The sequence below is a fragment of the Lepidothrix coronata genome, unplaced genomic scaffold (genome assembly GCF_001604755.1).
Source record: "Lepidothrix coronata isolate B3197 unplaced genomic scaffold, Lepidothrix_coronata-1.0 Scaffold31, whole genome shotgun sequence".
In the NCBI taxonomy this organism is placed as follows: domain Eukaryota; kingdom Metazoa; phylum Chordata; class Aves; order Passeriformes; family Pipridae; genus Lepidothrix; species Lepidothrix coronata.
The window spans coordinates 6,506,295-6,523,580 of NW_016690211.1; the positions used below are offsets into that span (position 1 = coordinate 6,506,295).

The 17,286-nt window shown below is 41.9% G+C and overlaps 1 long non-coding RNA gene across 1 annotated transcript in view; it reads left to right on the plus strand.

The window, feature by feature from the left end:
* Nucleotides 1-17,286, plus strand: part of LOC108495431 — a 43,133-nt gene that overhangs the window by 25,451 nt on the left and 396 nt on the right. Inside the window, exons 3-5 of the long non-coding RNA XR_001874118.1 lie at nt 7,029-7,147; nt 10,617-10,721; nt 15,756-17,286. The exon at nt 15,756-17,286 is cut by the window's right edge and continues 396 nt beyond it. This is a non-coding gene — a long non-coding RNA (uncharacterized LOC108495431). The remainder of the gene's footprint in view (nt 1-7,028; nt 7,148-10,616; nt 10,722-15,755) is intronic.

The following is a 17,286-nucleotide window of genomic DNA, read 5'->3' on the forward strand; positions in this document are numbered from 1 at the left end:
ATGAAAGGATAATAGAATAAACTAAAGAACAAGGGTGCAAATTTTGTGAAACAGTTCACAAAGCCCAAGTTTGCTTAAATGATGTCTTCTTTCAATCTTCATGAATTTCCACTTCCAATATTGTGAAGGGGGGAAGCAGTTTTTCCCCCTGCAGTTATAAAGTGGTGAAACCCCAGGGGGTGGTGACCCTGAAAGTTTTGAAGTTTTATCCAATGAGGGCTTCTGCAAAATGTAAACATACCACAAACAAACAGAAGAGAAGCATAGTTGTAGTGGCCCATGTTGTAGGAGCCACAAGGAGACAGCAGCAGCTCCACTGGGGGGCTGGCCCCCCCCAGCCCCTGGGTGGGGGCTGCGGGGACTTGGAAAGTGTGATGCTGGGTTAGGTACCTGTGGCTCAAAACTAAAAAAGTTTTCTCCACTGTGAGTGAGCAGAGACGGAGCAGCGGCAGAAGCAGCGTCCAGAAACGGTGGCAGGGAGCCAGAAAAGATAAGAAGCGGCAGAGGCATTACAGCCAAGTAGGAGAGACACAGAGATGTCTAATGAAGAGAGAGAGAGAGCAGGACTAAACTCTACACAGAGTTTTGGGGTTAAGAACTGAACCAGACCCCCCAAAACCCCTTTGAGACCCCTCTTAAGTTGGGGTGGTGGACTCCCACTGGATGGAAGTCCTAAAATGCAACATGCAGCACCAGAGAGAGAGGAGCTAAAAAGCTCCGAGAAGAATGCAGAGAGGGGTGACCTTGGCCCCCATTGCTGCTTGATGGCAGAGCACAGGAGCTCTGCAAGGGGGCTTGGATCCCCTGAAGATAAGGACCGTCATGCAGACCCCGGAGCTTCGTGATATGACGTAGTGAAGTGACCCTTGTCCTGGTGAACCCAGCCTACGGAAGAAGACCCTCGCTTGAAAGACGAGTGGCTGAGGGGCTTGGATACCTCTCGTGTGTGCTGGCAGAAATCCAGCTATCAGCTGCTGCATGAAAAGAAGATAGATGACTACTGCCTTAGAGAAACTGCTGCTCTGAGACTGGAAAGGATCTTTTCTTCTTCCCTCCTGGACTTTTATTTGGAGGGGAGAAGAGATCTGATCCATTGTAAATACTGATTTGTCATGGTAGAGGTAGTTGAGATCGTGTGTGTAATGTATTATAATATTTATGTGTACAGTCATTGTAATATATTCCCTTTCCCCACTTTAAATCTCGTGTGGTTGTCTGGAAAAAACACATTTTATACTAGGTTGAGATGTGGGAGAGGGTTTGAAGATAGAGAATTAATTTTTTGAGACTCTCAAACCATGACAAATATACAACCACACAATTTTCCTTCTGTGTCCAATCTTCATTTTTGCCCCCGGTTGCTGCACTCTGTCTTTGAAGAAATGCAGAAATGTTAACAGAAATAAATATCCATAGAACAAAGGTGTCACTGGAAAGACATCTTGTAATGATTTAGATCTTGGAGGGTCTAATTTAAATAATAAGTAGATCAGAACTCTTTGTGATAACTACATGTATGATTTAAAGCGTGTAGGGAAAGACAGCTAATAAAAAAGTAAAATAGCTTGCTGAGTTTTCTGTGAGTTGGTGAGAGAGTGAGTTTCTTTACTAAACCCTGAAGAAACCGGGTGGAGTACTGGCCTTCTTGTATTCAGTAGCTCTATGGTTGTGGTGGGTTGACCCTGGTTGAATGCCAGGTGTCCATCAAAGCTGCTCTATCACTCCACAGCTGCTCAGGGAGAAAAAATATAATGAAAGGCTCATGAGTCAAGGACAGATAGATTAATCACAGTTTACCAACACAGGCAAAACAAACTTAACTTGGGGAAATGAGCTGAGTTTGTTACCAGTTGAAATCAGAGCAGGATAATGAGAAGTAAAACAAATCTTAAGAACACCTTTCTCCCACCCCTCCTTCCTTCCCGGCCTCTACCTCCTCCCTGCCCAGCGGTGCAGGGAGATGAGGAATGGAGGTTAAAATCAATTCATCAAAGGTTGTTTCTGCTGCTGCTCAGGTAGAGGAGTTCTTCCCCGGCTCCAGTGTGGGGTTCCTCCTGCAAGAGACAGTTCTTGACGAACTTCTCCAGCCTCAGTGCTTCCCATGGGCAATGGTTCTTCATGAACTGCTCCAGCATGGGTTCCTTTCCATGGGTAGTCATTCAAGAAACCCTTGCTCCAGCGTGGGTACCTCACAGGGTCACAGGTCCTACCAGGAAACCTGCTCCAGTGTGGGCTTCTCTCTACGTGGGTCAGCAGGTCTCTGCTAGATGCCTGGTCCAGTGCAGGCTTCCCGTGGGGTCACAGTCTTCTTTCAGGCATCCACCTGCTCCAGTGTGGGTCTCTTCCACAGGTGCAGGTGGATCTCTGCATCCCTGTTGACCACCATGGGCTGCAGTGGCTCTGTCAGACATGGGACTCGCACCGTCTTAGAGAAGCTACCTCTGTAGCCCCCCGCTACTGAAACCTGGCTGCAGTAAACAGGCAACAGATCCTGGGAATTGAAGCATATAAAAACAAAAAAAAACAATACAAAACCAATACAAAACCAATAACAATAGTCCTGGTGGTTTGGCCTGTGCTCAAGAGAAAATGTGTGGGAAAATTAAATGATCTTCAGGCTGACTGAAGATGATCTGATGGAGAATAACAGGTTGGTAATTCAGTGATTAAATTCTTTGTAACACTCATGTTTTCCCACGAATTAGTTGCTGCAAGTCCATCACATGAACACATTCCTGAGTTCTCAGGGAATGATTGTGACATGGTGACCGAATTTGGCACTTTCTTAGTGTGGCATTTTGTCTCACTTTTAAAGAGTGTATTCAGGTTTCCAAATTCATGGACACGATCCTGTCATTGGAAGCTGTCGCTGATAAATGGCAGCATGTAAGCAAGGAAACATGTTCTGCTTTGATTACTGCACAGGTTTTGTGGCTATAGCTCTGGAACTCATTCTAACTCCTCAAGAAGGCTGGTCACCATTTATTTTCTTCTTGTGTCAGGAACATCAAGTGATGAAAAAAAAAGCCTACAGAACTGGAAATCTTCAAATATGGCATAAAATTTTAAGAAGCAGCTAATTTGTCTAAGAATGAATCATAGACTCTTAAGGTTTGAAAAGACCTCCAAGATCATCAGGTCCAACCTTTGACTGAACACCACCATATCAACTAAACCATAGCACTGAGTGCCATGCTAAGTAATTTCTTGAACACTTCCAGGCGTGGTTAGTCCACTATTTCACTGGGCAGTCCATTCCAATTCTTGACAACTCTTTCAGTGAAGAAATTCTTCCTGATGTCCAACCTGAACCTCCCTTCGCACAACTCGAGGCCATTTTCTCTTGTCCTGGCATTAGCTGCCTGGGAGGAGAGACTGACCTCCACATGGCTACGACCTCCTTTCAGGTAGTTGTAGAGAGTGATGAGGTCTCCTCTGATTCCCCTTTTCTCCAGGCTGAACAACACCAGCTCCCCCTGCTGCTCCTTTATGACTTACTTTCTAGATTCTTCCCCAGCTGTTGCCCCTCTCTGGACACACTCCAGCACCTCAATGTCTTTCTTGTAGTGAGGGACCCAGAACTAAACACAGTACTCGAGGTATTGCCTCACCTGTGCCAAGTACTGAGAGACAATCACTTCTCTAGTGCTAGTGGCCACACTATTCTTGACAAAGGCCAGGGTGCCATTGGCTTTCTTGTCCACCTGGGCACACTGCTGGCTCATGTTCAGCTGGTGTGACCAGTACCCGCAGGTCCTTTTGCACCAGGCAGCTTTCCAATCACTCTGGCCCAAGTCTGCAGTGCTGCCTTGGGTTGTTATGACCAAAGGGCAGGAGCTGGCACTTGATCTTGTTGAACCTCATACTATTGCTTTACCCAGTTTACTTCCCAGTACCAAAATGATTCCAATGGATCATAGGACTTCATGATCCTTAATTCAGCAAATAGCAAACAAACAAAAAAAAAAGATATTTTGAGACAAATTTTTGTTTGACTCTGATTAAGCAGAATTTTCTTCCTTATTAGTGAAATATTGTAAATACTTTATTTATGTTGAATTATTACATTCACATGAAGGTTTATAGGCAAGCTACAAAGAATTTCCAATACATTCCTCTCTAAGGTAAATGAGTCATTTTGAAGAAATTTTTAATGAGTTACAAATACATGCAATGTTTTACGTATGAGTCACTACAAAATATGATCAAATATTTTAATTTTCTTAAGCAGGAATGTTGCAAATATATGACTGTCATAGTGCATTTTGTGACATAGTCTTCTGGTTATTTACTACCGTTATTATACCTATTGCTAAGTGTAGATAAAATATTATAATAGATATGTCTCAGATTTATGAATAAGAAAATAATAGAGTTCCTAATTTCAGCTAGTTAGGACTGGGCTGCTGTTGTATGACATTGAGCAAGTTATTTCACATGCTCTGGTACCTTGTCTGTTTCAATCACCTTAACCTCTCTCTAAAATTCCAGCCAAAACAAACTCCATTATTTCATTTCAGTTTTAGGGGTTTGTTACTGCTGTCAAGTTTAAGAATTTGGCATTCCTTTTATATATAAGCCAAGAGCATTAAATAACCCCAGTGAATACAGTATTATCTCTCGAGCCCTCACTCCTTAAGATGATGATGTTGAAATGATTATAGCAACCAGATCCAGGACTGACACAAGAAAGGGCTGATTTCTGTAGAAACTACATCCTGACATCCTCATTAAGACCTTCCTTTCTGATAACCAGTGGTGTGTGGGACACCCTTTGTCCCCTTTCCTTGACACAACTTGTTGAAGAGGAATGTGAAGGCTGGGTGTGATCTTCCCAACATCAGAGTGAAAGGAAGTAACATACCAAACAGATGATGGCATAAGTGCTGCTCAATCTAATTCCACCCCTCTGGTCACTACTCAGCAATATTTCAAAAGGCTACAGTCATAACAAAAAGCCCATTTAAGATCTGTCAGTATTAGAAGTGAAGATAGAAGGAAAGCTAATTAAGAACTGAGTTTATTGGTATGCTGCATGTTTTATTTTACTGGATAAGCTGTGCTTAGGCACTTTCAAGTTCAAGAGGTAAGGAGACTTCTGCGCCAAGAATATACTGGGAAGTGCTGATTACAACCCCTCTTTATAGAGCTGGGTAAACCTGTTCAGCATGAATAACAGTACATAATCTCCAGACAGGCATTATTCTGAACTCAGTAGTGTGATTGTTCCCATTCCTGATGGTGCTATCTTTGAGGGAGACCATGGAAGTTGAGGCATTTAAATATTTTATTAACCCTCCCCCTGCAACTCTCTCACGTTTCTCATATCTGATGCTGCATTCATTTATGTGTGAAACACTTACAGCTACCCAACAGATAATACTTTTTGACACCACCTTCTTGGAAAGGAGTGATTAGTCAAACAGCACTTCTGATGCGTTCCTAGAGGTAGAGGTGTGAAAGGAGAGATAACACTGTCTGTTTTTCTAGGCAGGTCTATTTCTGCATAGTTTTGTTGCTTTCTGACTGCACTTCACACTGCCTTCAAGTTTCCTTGACATCAAGAATATCAAGGGGATTAAGCAGAGGCTTAAATGCATTGTGTGGGCATCAAATAAATAAGCATCTCTGTCCTTGTGGTAAAAGGTGTGCAGAGCTGTCCACTTGCAGACCCACTCCGTGTAGTGGTGGTAACCACTGAGCCAAGGAACTTTTTTAAATAACTGTCCCCGTGGCATGTCTTGTCTTTAGTGAATTATTGTGACAGTTACAGAAAGACCCCAAACCCATGCCTGGCAGTGTGAAAACAGGCTGCTAACTTAAGCATTTAGCAGTTGAAATTTAGTCTGTCTGTGCAATGGTAGGGGAGATATGTCGTGAAATGTGGTGAAAATAAAGACACCAGGAAGTGGTTGGGCTTCCATTAACTATCTCCTGAGAGAAGAAGACCTGATTTGATTCAAGCTAGTGACTTGAAATGATGAGCCAGTCATGCTGTGCAAAGAAGGAGCTGTTCACTACCCCACAACCACACACACATATTAGCACCAAGTGCTCATTCACATTTGCTACCTTCTCCCTACGCTTTGGTACAGTCTTTATAATTTGTCTCTCTGTTTCCAAAAACATATTTTAGGATCCTGTGTACCAAAGCTCAGAACAAGAAATTGTTTTTCACAGTGTTACACAAAAATCACAAGAGTAGCTATGCATTTTATGACTGCTCCATAGTTTTTTGAAGAAGGAAATTAGCTCTGCACTCTTGCACAACCTGGTTGTAATGATGATGCGGTGTTTATGAATGATGAAAGAAAATTATTTGGCAAAGAATTAAAAAAAAGTAAAGATGAAAAGTACATTAAAATTTCCTTTTTAATCTTGAGAAGATGTATAAACCTAGCAATATTAAGATGATTGCTTTGGGTTACTATAATTTGAATATCATTTGATCTCAATTTAAAATATCTGCATATTTTTGTACAACAAACTTTGATAGCAAAGTCAGTGATAATGAGAGTTTGATGCTTTACTTATGGACACTTTTGCTCGTAGCTCAGTGATGCCACTCTGAGATATCTTGTAATAATTTGTCTGAGAAGAAATCACCTTATAACATTTAATCATTACTTCTTTGATGTGTGGTGTGGTTAACATGCTTAACATACCTGATTTAAATAACTTAGCCTTGATAGAGAATTATCTCATCCTTTAAGACATACTGATTTTTGCCACAGCAAAAAGAGCTTGCACTCTGTAATGCAAATATGTAGAACATGGAGATTTATATACCTGCCCACAGATACACTGAAGCTTTTTCAAGATTCGGGACAAATAATGGTACATAAACCCAAGAAATATTAATTAGAATAAGCATTTTGCAAACTTGCTGGAAGAAATATAAAAAATAAGACAATATATCATGAAGGTACAACATATTGTACAAGGCCAGCTGCTGGAAATGTATGGTGTATTTACTGTGGGTTGAAATTCCATCTCTAAATAACATGATTTTAAAATCTGCATTACAGCTTCATGTAACAGCTAAGGTGATGACAGGAACCATAAAATAGAAGGACGGTAAACAAGATTACAGGAGTGCTGAAAACACAGTGACAGTGGAAAAGCTTAAGGAGCTACAGGTGAAAAGGTACAGGAGAAAAAGAATTACTGTGTTACTTCTGAGCAGCACGTGCAACCCATTTCAAGATGCAAGTAAGGCAGCATTAAGGTTTTCTATTTTCTTTTGCACTGGAGGGAGTGCTCAAGAGAAAAAGAGTCATTACAGAAAAGCCAGATTAATTGTTTCAACTGGTACTGGCCATGGAGAAGGGGTCTTGCCCAGCAGTCTCTCACTACAGAGGGAGAGAATCTAGAGTTTTGACAATCAATTTAGAGGTAAATTTTAAAAAGAAAAGTTTTAGAAGGCACTGTTAAAATCATTAGTAAAAAAAAATAAAATAATATTCATGTGATCGAATGGAATTGGGTAATAATTAAAGATGAATTATGGTATAAATATTTATGTCACTTAAACATAGTTCCGTAGGCACAGAAGATAACTAGCATGGTGCTCATCTTTAAAAAAAGTGTAGAGAAATATCATTGGAGACATATACCAAAATGGCTGCCACCTATACCCTGCAAATTTATAACTGTAACAAAATAGTGGAACTGAACATTAACTATAATAAAATAACAGAACTAAACCTTTATCATATATACCTTTGCTACCTCTTGGAACAGAAATAGTGTTTTTTGCAGGTAATGCCTTGCAAACCTACTAGAATTCCTTGATGGAGTAGAAATGTTTTACACATGTAGATCCAAATTATGAATCTGAGTATAAATAAAAGGCTCTGACATGGTTCTTTCTGGAAGAATAGTGCATTCAAGTTCTCACAGGACAAGAGAACTTATTTTTTTTGTGTGGAAAAGCAACTAAGTACCAGATAAGAAATAAGAAGTAATAACAGAATTATCTTTCCCAGCAAAGATTGCTAGCAGGAATGAAGGCCCACCTCAAACTTCTCTAATACTGACATGTGCTGACCAGCTTGCTGTTAAATGATCTGGTATGAGTTGGCAAAGTTTGCAGATCAGACACAGTTATTAGGCAGACCAGTCATAAGATGATGCCACAGGGTTTCAGAAAGGTCTGAGAGCATTGAAAAACATGACGATAAAAGGGCAGATTAAATTTATTGCTCGCAAGTATGAAGTAATGCATATGGGAAAAGAATAGCTATTATTATGAGTTCACAACAGCCTCTAAATTGGCACTCTATAAGGAGTTTCTTGAAACCATTGTTTTGTTAGGGGTTAACCCCCCAGTAATAATGTTAGAAATTATTACTGTCTTCTAGTTATATGGTGTAAGTGTAAGCAGGGGATGGTTTCCAGGCAGAAGTATTAGCTTTGTCAGTAACACAACCGTGAGTGTTCTCAAATATTAACAAATAAATAGAGAAGAACAAGAAAAAAAAAAACAAACAAAAATCTGTTCTGTGCTACTGGTTTATCTATGCCTCGAATATTGCATGGAAACCCTTTTTTAGAAAAGTAGCAGTAAAAGTAGAAGATAGGTTGAGAAGGTTGTCAAGCTGAACAGATGTATGGAACCAGTTCTGTCAGAGGAGAAATAAAGTGGGGCACTTCATCTCAGATTATAAGAGGTAACACATAACTGTGAAGGACCTGATAGAAATGCTGAAGTGTAAAAATGGCACAGAGAAGGTGAGTAAAGCGTAATTTCCCACAGTTCAAGAGATTGATAGCATCATGTAAAGAGTTATAATTAAATGAAATGGAAACTACCTCTCAAAAAATATATATATAATCAAATTAAGGTGTCTCTTGTAATTGATTTGTTAAAGGTATAAATGGATTAAAAAAGAGCTTGGGCAGCTTCACAGATCATAATCCATCACTGGCACAACTTCCAGCTTGACAAGTCTCTAAATCACTAACTAAGAGAAGCTGAGAAGATATATCAGCAGAAAGGTCCTTGCCATATTTGTCATGTTCCTGAGCCCCAACTGCTGGCTATTGTCACAGTCACTGTGGTGGGGCAGATGAACTGGTCTATTAAGCCCAAGAAAGGGAATAATTTTAATATCCATCCCTGGTAGTGAAAAACACAAAGAGCCCTTATTCTGCCAGTATTTTAGCACTATGACTCACTTTTTACCTAATGCAATCTTCATGCCAATTAATCATAAGAGTTTCTGAACAAATATTTGCATTTTAATAGGAAAGATAGAAATTTGTATGTTGAATATATTCACGATTCTTCCTGTGCTCAGAGGAGCTGACTCACCAGCTGATGCTAATATCCACTTTGTACTTAATATGTTCGAAATACAAGGGTGTAAAATTACTCACATTGCCACTTCATTATTTTACATCCTACTGCTGTGAGTGAATAGATACAGAAAATGACAAATAACAGAGAAGAGATTGTGAGACTTTTCTGTTATTCTTTCTAAAACCACACAGGCACAGGGACAAGAAGGTGTTGCTTTCATAGCAGATATTTTAAGAGAGAAGTAGCAAATATTTTTATTGGTAAATTTTAAATATTTGCCTTTGAAAATACTGAGAAGGTAGTTTAGGAGCTGGAAAGGAAGTGCAGCTTTCCTTGAAGCAGTATTTGTTTGCATTTGCCTGGTAAATCCAGTCTTTTTATATTCTAGATGTCATGAAATCAAAAGCTGTGGTAATGCAATGTCACAATGCCATGCTAGAAAATCACTTTCTTAGTCACTGACCTTTGGAGAGGCAGTATAAGTGCTATCTCCTGGGAAAGTCATGAACCTAGAAAAGCCTGTTGTTTCATAGCATACCTCTAAATGGAAAGAACCTCCCTTGTACTTCCTTGCATGCACGGTGGTGTCTAGGATGGCATCTTTAGACCAAAGCACCTAATGGTCTAGCTATTGCATAAGGGACCAAACATGTCCAGAACTGGCCACACTTTGCAGTAAGAGAAAGATGTCTCAGTAAGGAGGAAACTTCATTGGATTTGCTATTGCTGTGTACTCTGCAACATCATTTACATTGGATTAAAGAGAGCTGTGCCAAGAGCTTCTCCTTCCAAAGAGGGGACTTTTGGACTTTGCACTGGACTGAATAACTTTGCAGTCTTCAGAGGCTGTGCAGAATTACACCCCAAGTGTATAAATGAGAAATGCTACATACCTACATACGTACTTAAATGCTCTCTCTCACTAGAGGGAACTACTGATGCCATCAAATTGCCTGCAGAATGACAGGGCACTCTGATGACTCTCAGTCTAAAAAATGGCAGGGATTTGCTGTTGCAATAGATTAGGGAATAGCCTATTCTTAGGAAATACAAAAATCTCAAGAAAATCTCCTGAAAAATACAGTCGTCCTGGGAGACATGAGATGGTGATTCCTACTAAGATTAAGACCCTATGGTAGAGGAAGATAACTCACTTGCGTACACCTGCTTGAGCGAAGGTGAGTTTGCTCCTTCCATATTCTCTGCCTTTCCATGTTTACAGTTTTCTGCACGTGATGGGTCACTGAGTGCAGGGTTGCAGGTAAGGACTGTAATGCATGAGGGACTTGTGGGAGTCTTGTCTTCTTTCCAGGTCCATGTCATAGTATGTTAGGCTAAAGAAGTGGAGAGAAATCACCCAAGAGAAAACCTGTACTAGGGTTGCATCAGCTTCCAGCACTCCTAGAGGAATGAGACGGTAAGAAGAGAAGCTCATGTGCCCTCAGATGATTATGAATTCTGCAGGTGTATTTTTTTTATATTTTCTTATATAAGGGTTTTTATGATTTTATATTTTTAGAGCTCCTTGAGTAAGGGCTGTGATTTCATAATACTTCTAAGCAATTTTGTGTAGTGTCCGTCAAGTAGAATGAAAGCTACTATTGTTTTTAATGCTAGCATGTGCAACATGCATGTTGTAGAACCAGATAAAATTGTCATCTGCTTGCTTTGAGAAACCTAGGCAAAGACCTTCAATACCAGAAAATGCCTAAGTTTTAGTGTGACCTGAAGAAAGAGTCTTAACGTCTTGATCTCCAAACCACAGCTCCTAGCTCCCATGAGATGGCTTTCGTGTTGTCTCCTCAAGATTATTTCTCAGACTCTTGGCACTTCTGTTGGCTTCCTTCACTTCTTACTCAAGCCTAGCATTGTCTTTTGGTTATTCCTGGTATTCATCTTCCTACTGCTTATCTTGGCCTCTATGTTTCTCAACCTCCCTCAACAGAGTTGGCATTACTACCTTCCCAAGCTTTTCTCTTAGAAGATCTGACAATTTTTTTCATCTCCCAAGGCACATCTATTAATCCCCCTAGCTGTTGTTTATCTCTACTGAGTTTCTCACCTGTTCATTTCCCCAGAGCTGTTAGAGCACAGCCCTTATTCCAGGACACTTCTTACCCCCCCATACTTATTCTTTGCTTACTTTGTTATATATTCTATCTGCCCATGGATTTAATCTCTCATGATCCACTTTTTCCTCTCCCAGATGATATAGTTATAGTGGAGTGTCTATGAGAAACCCTGCTTTGCCAGTTCTAGTCTGTCAGAGAAACTAGTGTAGCAACTGGAGATGGACTACACAGGTACTTACAAGGTCTGCCATGTTCAGAGAGTCCATAGATGGTCTATCCAGGACAATAGATGGGCAATTAGAACACTCCAAGTGTGGGGCATGAATGTCAGTAGGACAGGAAATGGGAGACTTTATAAAGTTTATTACTATAGTTGTGCACAGAGACTTTTTAAAATTTAAAGAAAAATAAGTGAAGGTAGATGAAATTGTATTTTCATCAGCAACATAAGATATCTCTAGCAAGGTTTCACATGTCCCAGACAGCCTGTCCCAAAATACATGTCTGCCTGTATCCAGGCTTGCGCTTTCATTTGTGATTTCACTAGTGCCCTTCCACAGCTCCAGAGAGGGAGATGACTCTGCTGAGCCCAGTTCCTCTGGGAGCTGCAGATGCATGTGCCCTCTGTACCCTTACCAGACCTGTTGGTGATATTGCTTCTTCCATCTCCAGAGCTGTTACCCTTTTACCAACCACACCAGCATCTTTAGCACCAGGTTCAGCTACTGGGCAGAAAACCAACTTATGGGCTGTAAGTCTGAGCAACTCAAAAGCCTCTCCAGGAGAGTAGGCATCACTGCCAATCAACAAAATGCAAGGGCGAAGAGGTCGACTTCAGTCTTTGCCTGGGGCCTCTGTAAACTTTGCACCTTCTCTCACTGTTGCATTGCAAGCTCATGTTGTTCAGAAGAGGTTATGTACTGAACTGTTTCTGCTTGATGCACTGAGATCAAAACTCTCTTTGCTTTCATTTTTTTTTCCATTCTGCATCACGATTCTGTGATCGGCAATTGTTTCTTATTACCTAATACAGTCTGTATTGAAGATAAAAGATATATGTCAAGGACAAAGGCTGTTAGTTTTAGCTAGCTTCTTTTCAGACAAGAGAAAGGATTTTCTGCATCCTATATTTTCACTGTAGCATAAACTGAGTCCTACTCTGATATCAGAGTTGATTGTGTTCAGCATTTGGAACTTGTGTGGGTTGTGACTTTGCTTATTAATGAAAAAACAGCATCACAGCGATGGCATTTGTGCAGATGAATCCCTCTGCTATGATGAAAGAATTTATCTTCATATCCTAAGAATGCAATTGTTATGAGTCAAGTTCTGCTAATCAGAAACTATAAGCAGCCTAGCTCTGATGAGCAATAACAGGTGGGGGAATGCAGGTAATCAAAAGAATGCAGCTTTGCAAGCAAAATGCCTGAAATATGCAAGTGCTTCTGGCAGCATATTCCCGGTGTTCATAAAAATAAGTCACTACAAATGAGTGTATTTTATTTTTATCATGTAGGAGTTGCAAAGCACAGTGACTCAGATGTACAATTAACAAATTTTGTTATTGGAGACAAGAATAGCATGCAGTCACCCAACAATATGCAAACATTTGAAATCAACCTTTTCTTGCTGTTCTCCTGTACATTGTCATTTCTTGCTTTGGGCCACGTCAGAAACTCTAAATAAACCTTTCCTGGAAGAGCAAGTTTTTTGTCTGGATAGATCTCCTAAATTAGAGGCAGAGCAATAGATTTCCACTTGGAGGCTTTGCTCCACCTTTTCTCTGATAGCAAGAGGCTAAGAGAATTTACGGCTGAGAAATAAGCAGAAAAAAAGCCAGATGGCTGAAGATGTCTCCCATGCATTGTGGCAATGTAAGCACTGCTTTTACAGATAAAGTGTTAGCTGCAACTTGATCCTGTGATTTGTAATTTTGTTTCTTTGGCAATGCTAGGTGGACCACCAAAGAAAGCAAAAGATCAGAGCAAAACCAATCTGCAGCTGACTCTAGAAGGTTTTGGAGGATTTTTCAAGGGTCCTCCAAAACATTTTAAAAGACCTTGCTCTTTCAGTGAATATCCAAGTTACAGAAGTCATGAAGGTATGATAATGCACTGACTTCCTTCATATGAAATGTAGGGGCTCTTTGTTCTTTAACAGCATTTTTAGCAATATCAGGGATAGGATGGTGAAATTGTGAAAGAAAAAAAATAAAATTCGCAAATATATTGCTCTAAGTTTACAAAGTTCTTGAAATTATGAGTAAAATAGTTTGTTGTGGGTTGACCTTGGCCAGATTCTAGGCACTCACTAAAGTCACTCTGAGCTGGGAGAGGTCACACAGGCAAAACAGACTCAATGTGGGGTTAATACTAAAATTTATTACTAACAGGAAAAGATATAAAGAGTGAGAAATCAGTCTTAATCACACTTTCCACCCACCCCTCCTTCCTTCCATGTTCTCCCTCCTCACCCTGCAGCGGTGCAGGGAGACAAGTCCACCCCTTGGGCAACAGGTCTTCCAAATCTGCTGTCCCATAGGTCACTCTTCCATGGGCTGCAGGGGGACAGCCTGCTTCACCATGGTCCTCACCATGGGTTACAGGGGGTCCACAGCTCTGAGTCCTTCCTCTGCTCTGTGGGGTCCCTCCCATGGGTAACAGTCCTTGATGGACCTCTCCAGTATAGGTCCACCCCTCAGGCAGTAGTTCTTCCATATTTACTGTCCCGAGGGTCACTTCTCCATGGGGTGCAGGGGGGGTCTCTGCACCCTGATGGTCCTTTATAGGATGCAGTCCTTCATAGGGTGAGCTGTACTGATGTGGATCCCCCACAGGGCCATGGGTCCTACCCAAGAATAACCTGCTCCAGTGTGGATTTTCCTCTCCACAGGCCACAAGTCTCTTGAAGGACTCCCCTCCATCCTGGGCCTTCCACAGGCGTAATAGCCTTCGTCCATGAATCCATCTGCTCCAGCATGGGCTTGGCTGCACCGCAGTGGGCCACCCCAGCCTGGGCCCTGGCTCGAATCAGCCGAGGGGGAAGGGAGGGCAGTGCCCGCCGGCAGGGACCACTCTGCTGCACTGGTCTAGCCCATAGGGCAACCCACCCCCCACCCTCACAGTTCACCTTGGGAGCTTTGGCACTGTTGGTGCTGTTCGGCTCCTCAGGCAGGATGGGCTCCAGCACAGGCTGCTTGTGGGGTGGGCCCGGGGGGCTGCGGGGCTGCTCTCCACGGGGCTGCACACCCTGGCCCCAGCCCCAGCCCCGGCCCTGGCCCCAGTCGCTCCTTCGCAGGGGCCGCCTGGCACTGCCAAGAGCAGTATGGGCAGCTCAGCTGGGCCGCCGCTGTCTGCTCTGGGCTAGGTCCCGAGAGGCCCGGGCTCAGCTGCCGCTGCCTCACCCTCCTCCCATGGTGGGGGAGGTGGTGGGGCCACCCAGGAGCTTTGATCAGCTCTCCCCTGGCTGGAAAATTCTTCTGTGCAACAACCTTGTTCTTAAATATGTTATCACAGAGGCAGGATTATTGGCTCTCCCTTGGCCAGCAGCAGGAAGTCCCTCCTGTAGCCAGCTATCATTGGCTTCACGAGGGGGGGAAACTTCTAGCAGCTTCTAACCAAAGCCACCCTATGTAGCTGCCCCTGCTACCAAAAACCCAGCTGCCTTAATCCACGACACATTGAAAGATAATGAATTACCTATCTTTTGGATCTAAAGTGTTTCTACTCGTTCTACATATGCGTATTAGGCAGTCACAAGGGATGGGTTAAAATTTTTAGCGATTAGTAATAAATCATTATCTTAGGCCATTGTTCAACAATTCAGAAAAATTGAACTTTTTTATGCCTTGGGGCCTAATTTTCCTCACTCATAAACACAAATTGGTCATCTTTAACGATAATATTCAGTAGACAAACCGGGCAACATAATTCAGGATGACATGAAAAACAAATTCCTCAAATCTATCCATTTCACAGTCTTTAGCTTTGCAGAGGCAGTGGCTGAACCAGCGTCTTGCTCACCCTCCTCTAGCCACCCTTTGCCACAGGGTCCGCAGGTGTGGAGCTCCTCCAGCCCCTCTCCTCCCAGCAGCTCCCTGGTCACCAACAGGACTAGGGAAGTGATCATCCCACTGTACTCAGCACTTGTGAGTCTACACATTGAATCCTGCATTCAGTTTTGGGTCCCTCACTGCAAGGAAGATGTTAAGGTGCTGGAGCGTGGCCAGAAAAAGCAACAGAGCTGATGAATGGTCTGGAGCACAAGTCCTGTGAGGAGCAGCTGAAGGAGCTGGGCTTGTTCAGATTGGAGAAAAGGAAGCTGAGGGTGACCTTATTGCTCTCTACAGGGTGGTGAAAGGAGATTGTCTCTTTTTCCAGGTGACAAGTGACAGGACAAAGGAAGTGGCCTCCAGCTGCAGCAAGGGAGAAAAGAATTTCTTCACGGAAAGGGTTGTAGAGCACTGGAACGCGCTGCCCAGTGAAGTGACTCACCACGCCTGAAAACATTCAAAAAGCTTGGGCATATGGTGCTTGAGGACATGGTTTCAACATGAACATGTGCTATGTTGATGATTGGACTTGATGATCTTAAAGGTCTCTTTCCAATCTTAAGGATTCTATGAGTTTCAGGCAGACATTGCTGACCTCTGCTCCTTGGAGGTGGGAAATTTTAGCCAACAATGCAGGAAAGTATTTTAATGCTGAATAGAACAGCCTAAGTTTGAAGAGGCAGAGGTTTCATCAACACCGTTCTTCTCCTAAAATCCCTGCTGTAACAACAAATTGAGGTCTCTTTTGCAGCAGCCTTCTGGAAATACCTGAACTCCAGAGGCATCACCATACTCACTGATCTCTGTTTCTCAAGCACACACAACCAAAACATGCTTTAGTTCCCAGAAACAAACTCTCATATCACGCTTTATGTTTCACAGAGGAGATTTCACAGATTTTGAAAGACTTCCAAAGCAGTAGAGTAGTCAGTTTGGGTTTTTTTCTGAACTCTTGATTGGAATGTCTAGACCAGGTTTCTACACTTCCCAACAATCATAAAATTATCTCAACAAAACAGTGTACAAACATGACTCTCTTTCATCTGGAAAGAGAAGTCTGGAAAGTTGAACTTCTGCCTGCAACTTCTGAATCTCCACTTGCAATAAACACCATGATTTTTGCTAGTGAGCATTGCAAATGGCAGAAGTACATAAAGAAAACTTGTACCCTGAACTTATATTGATCCAAATGTCTTATAGCAGTTTAAAATGAGTCCTGTCCTGGCTGCAGCACTGCTTTGAGAAATGATATTGAGCTTTGTGCATGATTAATGGAAGGAACATCCAATAGCGCATCTAAACTCTGATGGAGGAGCAAAGAGGTAAATAAGGCTCATTATGCCTGTCAAGTAAAGGTAGTTGTTAGGGATGTGACAGGCTAAAACCAACATAGTCTACATAAAGAAAAAAATATCCTTATAGTTTGGACAGCAGAAAGTATTATTTTACAAGATTGCCTTCTTGTATCTGTTATCCCTGTTTTGGAGTCAACAATATTACTGCAATTTTTTCTTAATGAGTAGTTCAGCATCTCCTGGAGTCTTAGAAAGAGCTTCTGAACACATGAAATATTTGGTGCCCTGGTTCTCAAGAAGAGCATTTTTCTGTTTTGAAGAGCTTTGAGGTCTCAACCTAATAAATTCTGCAATTCTTTTTTCAAGAAAAAGTTGTTTGAAAATCAATAATTCAACAAACTGGAAAGCCAGGCTGCCAGAGTTATTCAGCTATAGCTCTTGTGTTGGTCAGGCAGACTGACATGAGCTGTGGCATAGCTGCTTGGGCATGGTTTGCAGATTGTCTGTGCTGGTGCAGGACCCATTTCGGGATGAAAGACTGTGGGGGTTGAGGACCATGAAGAA